The sequence below is a fragment of the Rutidosis leptorrhynchoides genome, chromosome 5 (assembly GCF_046630445.1).
Source record: "Rutidosis leptorrhynchoides isolate AG116_Rl617_1_P2 chromosome 5, CSIRO_AGI_Rlap_v1, whole genome shotgun sequence".
Classification (NCBI taxonomy): Eukaryota; Viridiplantae; Streptophyta; class Magnoliopsida; order Asterales; family Asteraceae; genus Rutidosis; species Rutidosis leptorrhynchoides.
In genome coordinates, this window is record NC_092337.1 from 40480538 (window position 1) to 40494632 (window position 14095).

Below are 14095 nucleotides of genomic sequence, written 5' to 3' on the forward strand. Positions count from 1 at the left end.
AATATGGGATTGCGTTTCACTAAAAACAATGTCATACTTAGAGGTTATGCGGATGCTAATTTGGGTGGATGTGATGATTCGGGGAAAAGCACTACGGGTTATGTTTTCACATTAGGGAAGACGGTGATTAGTTGGATGTCTCAACTACAAAGAAGTGTTGCTTTATCTACAACGGATTCTGAATACATGGCTATCGCGGAAGCTACTAAAGAGCTTGTGTGGTTGAAGGACTTCTTGAGTGAGTTGGGTAAAAGACAAGACTATTGCGTCTTGTATTGTATTAGACACAACTTTGTAAATGAAATCATACAATGTATTGTAACCCTATTTCATAATCAGCAATACAATTACAATTACAATTACAATTACAATTACAATTACGTGGTTTATTTTGGTATCAGACCAGACCAACTAAACCCTAACTGCCGCAATAAAAAAAAAAGTCGGTCATTTTTTTTTCTGATCAAAATCTGAATACAACCAGATCACACATGGCTCTTCTTGTTGCTTTCACCTCTGTCGAAAAGACTGCACACAACTCCCACAAGTTTGGTTTCACTCTATCTCCCACCAGCTATGGTTATTGGAAAGCTATGCTTCAGCTATTCCTGATTACAAACAACCTATTCGGTTATGTTGATGGTACCATTCCCTGCCCATCACAGACAATTACTTCCGAGGCTGACAAAGATGGCACCAATCCTAACCGCATTACAAACAACCCTAACAATCCAACATGGATCGCCAATGATGCCTATGTTTGGATGCTTATTGTCTCCACTATATCTGAGACATCCTTTCAACATGCTCAAGGTAACACTTCTCATGAAGTTTGGCTATCCCTAGAATGCGCATATGCTCCTCACACCTCATCAAGGGAATACACCCTAAAAACAAAGCTCCTTCGATTAGAGATGAAGGCGGGTGAAACATCTTCTGCCTACCTTACAAGAGCTCAAGAGTATGCCAATGTACTTGCAAATATCGGTGAACCAATGAAAGATAAGGACCTAGTCGTGATCGTGATCTCTGGACTCCGAGAAGAATACAATGGATAAAATCCACACTCCTACGCCAACTTTCAACCGCTATTACTGAACTTCACGGTCTTCTAGCTGATCATGACTACATGATCACAAAAAATACATCAGACTTGGGTCCTGTTCAAGCCTTCACCACTGATACAAAACAGCAGACTCATGGTGTACATCAGACTCATGGTGTACATCAGACTCATGGTGTGTCTAACACCATCGCGTCTCAATCGGACCAACTACATGTCATTCAACAGCTTCTTTCTCAACTTGGCTTACAAGTCCAGTCGCCTAATACACCAGTGGCCCAAGCCCTCTTCACAAATCGCTCAGGAAACAATCGGGGCCGTGGTCGTAACTCTCGCCAAGGACGTGGCTACAACAACAATAATAGACATCCATGTGGTGGAAGTCATAGCTCTTTCAGCTGGGCATCCACACAAAATATGGTCTACAGAACTTGCTACCGGTGTGGTATAGGTCACATCCCCTCTGACTGTACCAATCGTGACCCGAAAAATATTCGGACTACACCACATTCAGCTAATTTTGATGAACACATGCCACTGGCTTCTTCATCTTCGTCTTGGCTTCCGGATACGGGCTCCAGTCATCACGTTGTTCCTGATTTATCCACCTTTGATTACTCCGAGGCATATTACGGTAATGATAATCTCCACGTTGGCAATGGTAAGGGTCTCCCTGTCTTACATATTGGCTCGTCTAAATTCTTCTCACCCACCAAAACGTTCTCTCTCAAAGAAATTCTACATGTTCCTGATATTAAACATAACCTGTTATCTGTTCAAAAATTTTGTCGTGATAACCATGTTTACTTTGAATTTCACACTTCTTATTTTGTTGTGAAGGACGCAACCAATCACGCAACCCTTCTCACTGGTCCAAGTAATGATGGACTCTACTCGTTCAATCTTCCTCGTGCTCGTTCGTCTCCAAAAGTAGCTTGCTCCAGTGTTCGTGCTTCCGCTTCCATCTGGCATCAAACACTGGGACACCCTCATCCTCAGCTTTTGAAGTCAATTTTATCTAAATATAATTTATCTTTACAAAATAAGTGTACTCACACAGTGTGTGATGCCTGTTCTGTTGGAAAATTGTCAAAATTACATTTATTACCGTCTACTTATAAAAGTTCTCGTATTTTGAATTTAGTTTTTTGTGATGTATGGGGTTCAGCACCCGTCCCTTCTTTTAATGGTCATATGTATTTTTTACTTTGTGTTGATCACTTCTCTAAATACATGTGGAGTTTCCCTTTACGCTTAAAATCTGATGTTTATACTGTGTTTAAGCAATTCTTAGCAGTAGTTGAACGTCAATTTCAGACCAAAATCAAATCTGTACAAACCGATTGGGGGGGCGAATTCCGTAACCTATCTCAATTTTTCTCATCTATTGGTATTACACACCGTTTGTCGTGTCTACATACAAGTGAACAAAACGGCCTTGTTGAGCGTCATCATCGCCATGTTGTTGAAACTGGTCTCACTCTCCTCGCTCAATCTCATGTTCCCCAATAGTTCTGGCACTTTGCTTTTGATACCGTGGTTTACCTTATCAATCGCATGTTCCCGCACAAACTCCAACACTTCCCCTTTTGAACATGTATTTCGCCACCAACCTGATTTCTCCTTTCTCCGAGTATTCGGGTGCCGTTGTAACCCACATCTCTGTCCATATAACAAACACAAAATGGACTTTCGTTCCACTCCGTGTGTGTTCCTTGGCTACAGCACCGCACACCATGGTTATCGATGTTACGATCCACTTTCGGACCGTATCTATATAGTTCGACATGTTCGTTTTCATGAACACGTTTTTCCATTCCACATATCAGGCTCTTCCACATCTACTCCTTCCACTACTACCAATCCAAACCTGTACGTATCTTCTTACCCTGACCCAATTCCACTACCCACTCACGACACACCTCCGGTAACTCCGTCAACTTACACATATTCGCAACCCGCTAATAATACAATAATCGACTCTATTACCGACCCACCTATCATTCACACCTACCAATGATGTCCCAAAGTAAATGCCACCGTTGATCCATCAAGCCCGCCACATCCTACTGATCCACCATAACCTGATCTACCCTCACAATCTACTACTACAACTACACGCCCTCGCCAACAACCTGATCTAGCCTCACAATCTACTACTACGACCACGCGCCCTCACCCAGCCAACCTTCGCTAAAATCCCAAACAAACCAAACCATACAATGCCACATCCTATCACACTCGCTTTCCTCTTTCTGAACTGGTCACTTTTACCATTGCCAACAAAGATCTTAAATGGCGCGATGCTATGGCCTAAGAGTACTCAGCATTGGTGCTAAATGGCACTTGGTCTCTTGTACCCCGAACTCAAAACGTCAACGTTGTCGGTTGCAAATGGGTTTACAAAATCAAACGTGATCATAATGGGGTCATCACATGAAAGGCACAATTAGTTGCCCACGGGTTTAGACAACAACCAGGCATTGATTATCAAGAAACTTTTAGTCCAGTGGTTAAGTCCACTACCATCAGAATTGTGCTCTCTCTTGTGGTCTCTCACAAATGGCCTCTCCGAAAACTTGATGTTCAGAATGCTTTTCTTTATGGTGACCTTGATGAGACTGTGTACCTCGAACAACCCCAGGTTTTGTTGACCCCTCCAAACCAGATCACGTATGTCTACTCCATAAGTCCTTGTATGGGCTAAAGCAGGCACCTCGAGCATGGTTCTGGCATTTATCACATGCGCTTGTATCTCTTGGTTTTCATGGCTCGAAGACAGACCCATCACTATTTATTTATTCCTCGGGTACTACACTTTTATATATGCTCGTCTATGTAGATGATATTGTTTTGACAGGTAATAGCCAGGAAGCCATCAATAATGTTGTGCATAGTCTTAGACGTACTTTTGCAATCAAGTACATAGGCAATCTCTCTTATTTCCTTGGGTTTGAAGTGACTAGGATAGGTGCTGATGTTATTCTCTCCCAACGAAAGTACATTCATGAGCTCCTTAAACGTGATAACCTTTCAGATATCAAACCGGTCTCATCTCCTATGGCTCCCAACACGCATCTTGCTCTGGGAGATAGTGCTCCATTTGATAACCCGGTCAAATATCGTCAAGTGGTTGGAGCTCTTCAGTATGTTACTCTATCACGTCCTGACATCACGTTTGCAGTCAACAAAGTGTGTCAGTACATGCACTCTCCAACCGAAAATTATTGGGCGCTGTTAAACGTATTCTTCAGTATCTACAAGGCACCGCTGATTTTGGTTTACGTCTCCAACATAACTCTGGCACATGTCTTCATGCCTATACAGATTCCACCTACAACTCCTTGACAGGGTTTTCTGATGCTTATTGGGCTGGTTTCCCTGATGACCGTCGATCCACGGGGGGCTATGCTATATACTTGGGATCAAATCTTGTTTCTTGGTCTATTCGAATATAAAAGACTGTATCTCGTTCATCAACGGAATCAGAATATAAAGCCTTAGCTGACACAGTAGCTGAGCTTAAATGGGTGCAAGACTTATTACGTGAACTTTGCGTTGCGAGTAACAAAGCTCCTACATTATGGTGTGATAATCTTGGTGCTACATATCTATCCGCGAATCCTATTTTTCACGCATGTACAAAACATGTAGAAGTGGATTTTCACTTTATTCGAGAGAGGGCTGCTCAACAGAAGTTGTCTGTACAGCTTATAACTACAGATGATCAGATTGCAGATATCTTCACTAAGCCACTAGCGTCACCAAGATTTCTTCTTCTTCGATCCAAGCTGCGGGTCGTTTCTCGGCCTTAACTTGCGGGAGAATATTAGACACAACTTTGTAAATGAAATTATAGTTTAGGGACTAGAGTGTAAATATAAACTCTATATATACAATGCATTGTAACCCTATTTCATAATCAGTAATACAATTACAATTACAATTACAATTACAATTACGTGGTTTATTTTATTGTGATAATCAAAGTATAGTTCATCTTAGGAAGAATCCGGTGTTTCATAGTTGTACGAAACACATCAAGTTGAGGTATCATTTCATTCGACATCATATAAGAGATGGTACTTTAATTTTGAAGAAAGTCCTTGGTAAAGAAAATCCTGCGGATATGTTTACTAAGGTGGTGATGACGGACAAGTTGAGGTTTTGCATTGCCTCAACCGGTCTTCTCATGAATTTATGAGAGAAGATGACCTACTAGAGAGATAGAGAGATGATGGTTCGAGTTTAACAAGAAGTGTTGAAGACCTTGTATCAAAAGTCTACTCATTCGACGTATGTGATGAGTGTGTGTGTCTTAAATGGCATTTTGGCGGTATGTATGGTGGTTTGACTATCTTGGTTAGTTTGTTGATGTGTTGGGTTGACGAAGATTGGGTTTGTCTAAATACTCCTTTAAGTGGGAGATTGTTGGAGTGGTGAAGAAGATTGAAATAAAAAAAAAAAGAATTTCCTGATTTCTGATTCTTGCGACAATAGGAGGGTGACTCGCGGTCACCAAGCAGTCATCAAGTTCCTTTCGCGATAGGATAAAAGTGAGCTATGGTCGCGAAAAGATCATCAGAAGATCAGTTAGCTAGTTGCGACCATAACTTTTCTATCGCGATCGCGAAGTGGGTCCCGATGGGAGAAAATTCTAGAAACGAGTTTTTCTTGCTCGTTAAGTTGTTTCCTTGTATTGTTTTGCCTATATAAACACCCTAATGTAACCCATACAACGTATCACGAAAATTATCAATAAAATCTCTAGTTTGCTCCGTGGATTAAAGTAATCAATCCGTTGATTACGTATAACCACGTTAAATCTTCGCGTTCTTGTTTTCTTTATTTTTGTCTTCGTTTATCTATTGTAGGTGGGTGATTTCTGCAAATCACTCTTATTGTTGGGTCCAATAATCTTAACAATATATATATATATATATATATATATATATATATATATATATATATATATATATATATATATATATATATATATATGTGTGTGTGTGTGTGTGTTTGTGTGTATTGGTAGCTTAATTATATCTTCCTCATGTTTGGTGTTCTTGCTACTTCATCTGAAATCTATATTCTTTATTGTTTAGAGTTGGTAGCTTTAAAGTTGGTAACCAGAGTTGGATCATTCTTTACATTATGACAATTTAGGTTTTGTGAACGGTTTTTGTGCTGCAAATTACAACAGACTTTATAAAGTTGGGGACGGGATACCAAAATCCTCAGATTTCTCATTTCCATCTAGGGCAACTACAGCTTCAACCAGAATTAAATGGTAAAGTTATCGTGTCTACTTAGTGAAGCTAAACTTTTCTCAGTTGTATGTATACACTTTTAATCTCGTTGATTAGAGATGTATGAGGCGTTACTCATTTTAAGTTTGAGGCTTTTGAGAGTTCACCGTATTGTTGTGTTTATTGTGATGTAGGTCTACTTCAAAGAGTGTTGGCTAAGTTTTTTGCATTCATTTGTTAATAGCAGTCATGGTGGTGTTCCTTTTGGTCCAACTCAACCGCCGGTGTTAGGGTTGTTCGAAGGGGACAAACGGTGCATACGTGACCAAAGTAGTATTATGGTTTAACATATCTTTGCTGACAAGCCCGAGGAATTCATCAATAGCCAGGTCCTATTTCTTAAAATACACATCATGTTTAAACTTATTATCACACGATTACTATTTTTCAAGATATAAACTAGTTGTATGTTGTGACGACCCAGAAATTTTCGACCAAATTTAAACTCAATCTTTATATGATTTCGACACGATAAGTAAAGTCTGTAATGTTGAGTCTCAAAAGTTTTGAACTATTTCATATATCCATTTAACCTTTGACTATTCCCGACGATTCACGAACACGTGTTGTAAAAACATATAAATATATATATATCTAAATAAATATAAATGAGGGTATTGAAAATAATAAAATATAAACGAATCATTAGAATTAAAATGTAGAAATAATAAATAAAATAATTAAGTTCTATTAGGATAAATATATACATAAATATATATATATATGATATAAATCTATATATGAATATATATATATGATTTCTATTTATAAATATTATATTGTAAAATATATGAAATATATAAATATTAAATATTCAATAAATATTATCATATCATATATAATATAATTATTACATAATTAATAAATTAAATATAGTTACAAGTTGAATTATAGTTGTTATATTATTATTACATTCATTATTATTATTAATATCAATATTAGTACTATAAATATCAATAAAGATTATAATATGAAATTTGATACATTGATTTGTTATAGTATCATTATTATTAATGTTATTGTTATCATTATTAATAACATTACTAATATAACTAATAGTGAAATTATACTTTTAGTTATTGTGATTAAAATCAGTATTATCAATATTATTGAAATTATAAATTATTATTATTATCATTATTATAGTTACTAGAAAATAACACAAATTAATTATTATTATCATTAAGAATATTATTAATATCATTTGTATGATTAGTAATAATATTATTATTATACTTGTATTATTATTAGTTAAAATATTAAGAGTATTATTATTATCCTATTTATTAAAAGATTAACTATAATCTATAAATATAAATATATAAATATAAGAGGAATACATATAAATATATAAATGCAGATATATAAAAAAATACTGAAATATAATCAGATATACAAAGATACCTATACATATATGAATTTCAGTATATACGTATAAGTAAATACAAGTATACAGATTACAGATACATGATTACATGGATACGGTATATATTAATATTAATAACAGAAAAATCAAGAAAAGGGATTGGATTCAGTTGATCGTACCCATCATCAATCTGTATATATTTTGTTCCTATCTCCAATTTGTTATAAATCAAAGTCATCAATCGTACGTTCAGATTCCTTTCACTGTTTTTTTTTTAGTTTCCCTGCTCCTGATTGAAGAAATTGGCGATTACTTCTGCTATAAAACAAACAATTAATCAGTATTATTAGGAAAATCATTCAGTACATTATTACTCCTATCAATTACAACCACTACCAAATTTCTTTTATATGTCAAATTAAACAGAAAAGGGCAAGAACTCAGCTTGACCTCTGTTCGTGTATCATTTTCCAAAAACTTCAAAATTTTGTTTTATTTAAAAATCTATTAATGCAGTTTGGTGCTAAATCTTCCATTTAAACTTCCTGGGAAGTTTCCAATCCCAATTTTTGGTATCGAATAAGAATTTTCGAGTCAAAGTATTTTTCAAAAAGTCAACCGATCGGTTCATGAAGAAATTTGAATTAGTTACGATGTGTTAAGTTTAATTGATGATTCAGATAGTTTTTGATAACCATTTAGAACTTTTTTCATGTTATGATCGGGGTCTGAAACATTCTACAATTTTGAATTCGATTTGGAGTTATAGGTGTTCTTCAAAACCATCTGTTTCAACTTATTTGGTTTTTAATTTCTGTTGTAAATTAATTTGATCAATAAGTAATCATTTCTGTATCCATTCTAAATCCTAATAAATTAGTTATTAACTGGATTGATCCCTGGTCGATTGGGATTATGAAATTGAAGAAGAAGGGGTTTATAGAAAATGGGTTAAATCAATTAAGTTATAGAGTTTAGTCAGAATTATAGGCAGCAGCTCAATGGTTGGGTGTTGGTGCGGGTTAGCGGGAGGTCACGAGTTCGAGCCCGGTTCGGGTCATTTCTTTTTAGAAAAACTTCTAAAGGTAGTTTTCATACTAAAATTATTTTTATTATTAATTTCATTATTATGATTATTATTGCTATTACTATTATTATTATTATTATTATTATTATTATTATTATTATTATTATTATTATTATTATTATTATTATTATTATTATTATTATTATTATTATTATTATTATTATTATTATTATTATTATTATTATTATTATTTTGTTTAGGATTTAAAAAAATGCTTAATTTATGGAAGAATAAAATGAATATGATTATGGTTACGATAACGGATATAGTTAAGGCATATATATATATATATATATATATATATATATATATATATATATATATATATATATATATATATATATATATATATATATAACCGAGAAATATAATTATAAGTATGATTAATTTTATGACAATATAAGATATGGCTATAAATATAAATATAATTAGGTCATGATTAAACGAAATATCATCTTTATTCATTATTATTATTATTAATATAAGAATTATTCTTAATAATATTATTACCATTATTAGTGAGATTATTATTTTTATAACTATTTTCATTAATATTATTATTTAGTATTATCACAATTATTATAAGTATTATTATTACTACCTTTATTATCATTATTGTTATAATCAAAAATAAGTATTAGTAATATTATTATTATTATCATTATTAACAATATCATTACTATTATTAGTATTATCATTATTAATAAAGTTATTATTATTAGTAACTCACTAATATCAAAACTAGTTTTTTTTTATAAATAATTTTGTATATAAAATGTATTTTGTATATATACTATAACTATATTAATATTACATATAACTATATATTAACATTATCTAGAAAAATAATTACATGTAACAAACTATTGATTTTCAAACATAATAATAATAATAAATATGTATATATATATATATATATATATATATATATATATATATATATATATATATATATATATAACACAATGAATAGATATTAATCATTTTAAAATATATATTCAAAATAAATATATATATAACATATAATTTAAGATATAATATAAGTATATGTTTTTAAATGGAAGTTATTATAAATCCTATATAACTACAAATATATATAAATGATATATATTAATAAATAAAATTATGTGATTTCCATTATATGATTTAATATATATACAAATGATATAGGTTCGTGAATCAAAGGCCAACCCTGCATTGTTCAGTTTCGTCATATGTATTTTTACTATAAAATACAGTATTGTGAGTTTCATTTGCTCCCTTTTACTCTTTACGTTTTTGGGCTGAGAATAAATGCAAATGCTTTATTAACTGTTTTACAATATTTATATGTGTGAGTTTCATTTGCTCCCTTTTTAAATGCTTTTGCAATATATATTTTTGGGACTGAGAATACATGCGCTGATTTTATAATTGTTTTACGAAATAGACACAAGTACTTAAAAACATTCTACGATTGAGTTACGAGTACACTGGATATCACCCCTTTATAGTCTGGTAATCTAAGAATTAGGAAACCGAGCTCCTAATTGACGCGAATCCTAAAGATAGATCTATGGGCACTCACAAGCCCCAGTCAGAGAATTTGAACTGCTTTAGTACTTCGAAATAGGTATACAACCGCCAGCTTTAAAAGATATGATATGTTTGTGAGGTGTACAAAACCATCATATTTAAAAGAGGGCCTGTTTGTATGCTTTTGCATGACCGTGCGGAATGCCAGTATGCGGGGCATATTCTATATGCATCTTGTTAAGGTCGATTACCAGGTGTTTATATATTGTATGAATGATTTTCCAGCAGTGAGCAGACCTGCACATATTGTTTTCGAAATATGAGTATCTTGTGGTCTATTATACTATCTGAAATGATTATTTATGATAAACTAATGAACTCACCAACCTTTTGGTTGACACTTTAAAGCATGTTTATTGACAGGTATTAAAGAAATCTTGCGCTGTGCATTTGCTCATATTAGAGATATTACTTGGAGTCATTCATGACATATTTCAAAAGACGTTGCATTCGAGTCGTCGAGTTCATCAAGATTATTACTAAGTCAATTATAGTTGGATATATTATGAAATGGTATGCATGCCGTCAATTGTCGATGTAATGAAAGTTTGTCTTTTAAAAATGAATGTAATGTTTGTAAAATGTATCATATAGAGGTCAAGTACCTCGTGATGTAACCAAATGTAATGTATTCGTCCAGATAGATTAGGACGGGTCATGAAATATGTAATCAGAGCGGTGGTCTTAGTGAACCAGGTCTTGCATTAGTGTGTCTAACTGATAGTTGTTTAGATGCATTAGTGAGTCTGGACTTCGACCTTGTCTGCATGTCAAAAGTTTTGCTTATCATTTCTAGTCAGAAATCATCTGCTTATCATCATTAGAAAATTACATACTTATCATTTTTAGTCTAGACACGTCTTACTGCAGTTAGTGCATCGATAGTGTATAGACAAAATTCATATCTTAGCATATCTGTTACTATAGACTTTACCTAACAGCTTCCGTAGATTCATCCGTAACTTATGGGATTTTAGTATTATATATGCATATGTAAATTATGTATTGCAGGGTACTAATCTATATCCTATAATCTATTTCTTATCGAAAATCCTTCATCTGATCGTACGAGATGAATCCCTCAACCAGTTCGAATTCCTCGGATTCCGACAGCTATTCCGATATGGAGTTTCACCTAAGCAGTGTCACCAGAATGAATCAACCAATCATTCATCCCCAATTCATCTGATGGGTTCGTAGTCAACTTAATCAATGGAGACAAGAAGAAGGTGATCCTTTCCATCAACCAAAATCACCTTTTGGCGAAGAACCTGAAGCACTTACCGGCGAACCTATTCGTAATACCATTTTCTCTCTCATTTCCGGAGTATCTCGCCACGACTATATCACAAGTCAGATTCTAAACCTTATTCATTCACTCGTTCCTACCGACAATCATCCCGGAGTAATAAAGTCAACGAGCTTCGCGTCCGAGTTGTAGCCTTGGAAAATATGGTGCAAAACGTACCAGCTTCAGCAACATCAACGGCACCAACAGTACCATCAACAATCACATCCGCACCACAAACCTCAACTTCACAATCTGTTCCCACGAACATTAACATCATATGCACCATAGATACCAAGGAGTACCAACAACAATGAATGATGAAGTATTGATCCATAACTTCATTGAAGAAATATTATGCGAAGAATATGTGGTTTCTAAAAGTTTTAGAGATTACTTATTTTAGCTCAAACCGAAAATCAAATGAGATTAATATCATATTAACTCATTAAATCCATGATTACATCTGAAAAAAATATATATGTATATATGTTTTCATAAAGATTGTAATTAATTTTTTTTTTGTACAAACTGTTAATGGTGAAAATATTTTAACGGGTAGGTAATACCCGAGGAATATTTAGATTTCACATTAATAAGTTACACTTTACATTCTTCGAATCTGATTCCACGATCATTTACTATCCTACTTACATCCACAGATATACGTATCCGTTCACCACAGAATAACCATTTTCATTCAATTTCATATTTAGATTTTGACTTATCAGAATCCAACAAGTGGCATAATGAAGAAAACATGTGACAAATAAAATTTGTTAGAAACAAACAAATTAACTATGAGAAATTTTGTTAAGAATTCACGCTAACAAAATCCTAGCTAACTGTTCCTAGTTAACTGATTACATTTGTGACGACCCGAAGATTTTCGACCAAATTTAAACTTGATCTTTATAAGATTCTGTCACGATAAGCAAAGTCCGTTATGTTACGTCTCAAAATTTTGAACTATTTTCGAATATTCATTTGACTTTCGACCAGCTCCGACGATTCACGAACAATTAATTGTAAATATATGTGTAGATATATATATATATATATATATATATATATATATATATATATATATATATATATATATATATATATATATATATATATAATTATATGTATATATGATAACTGGAAATATTGATATACCATTTAATTGTTAGAATTAATCATGTAAAATAAAATAATATATAATAATTATTATTTGAAACATATCTATATATATAAATAAAGTATATAGAATATATAAATAGGGTTTCAAAACTATTTAGTAAACAAAAGAAATGCTCAATTGGCTGTTGATTGATAGTAAACGAGTTAAAAAGAAACTTATGTGATTTTAAAATAAACGGTTAGCCGAAAATGAGTTTTATAAATTATAGGCTTATTAATAATACATTTAGAAGTTATTTGATAAATTTTAAAACTTTTTATATGTTACTTGGGGTTGGGAGTGAATAATTAATGTAATATTTATTTAATAGTTAATGACCAAATTTTATACCATAATGACCTAAATAAATAAAGATACTTAATTTAAAATTTTGGAATTTTTCTGAGAACTTTTATACGCCACTAATTTCTATCAACGGAGCACGAGATCCGGTCCGTGATATGGTGTCGGTAGGTATGTGCCAAATGAGATGGCTGCTCTTTAAATTCAACATATTCCACTGTACTTGATTGATTGTGATTTGCAATTAGTGTACCAATTATATTATATTACTATCTACCTAGTCAAAATTTCTATATATATAAAATACATACATACGTAACATTTACAATGAAATGGCCATCATGCTAACCCATTTTCTTCAAGATCAAACCTACAACCACCACTCATCATCTTCACCAGACAACCATCACCTTAAATCCCACCATATAAACTGACACCTTGAACCATGAACCACCGTGAGATCATCAAAGCAACCACCACTTTAACTAATTGTTGTTACTTATTTGCTTCTGTTGAAATTATAAACCAAATCGACACCTTCATATCTCTTCTCTTCTTGATCATCAACCACCATTACATAAACCCACTTCTTTTTCTGTTGTTTGAATCATCACCATCTCAAATCATTACCACCTAAACTCATTTCATCCTCATGAAACCATCACTTAATCACCTTTCTTCTTCATGCTTGAACACCACCGTCTACAGTCATCACCTCTTTTACTCTCTCTCTCTTTTGTTAAAACCACGAAACCTCCACCTCCATGGAAAATGCTACTGTCACGAGCTGCCACTGTTGCAGCTGGGTTTGTGTTTCATATTCGAAAAACAGCCTACAAACCACCACCATCATTCATCTTCGTAAGCTGCAGCTGCTGTGGGATTTTCTGTCATCAAACCCACCACAACCGTCACCCTAAAACCACCCCTAAAACCTCA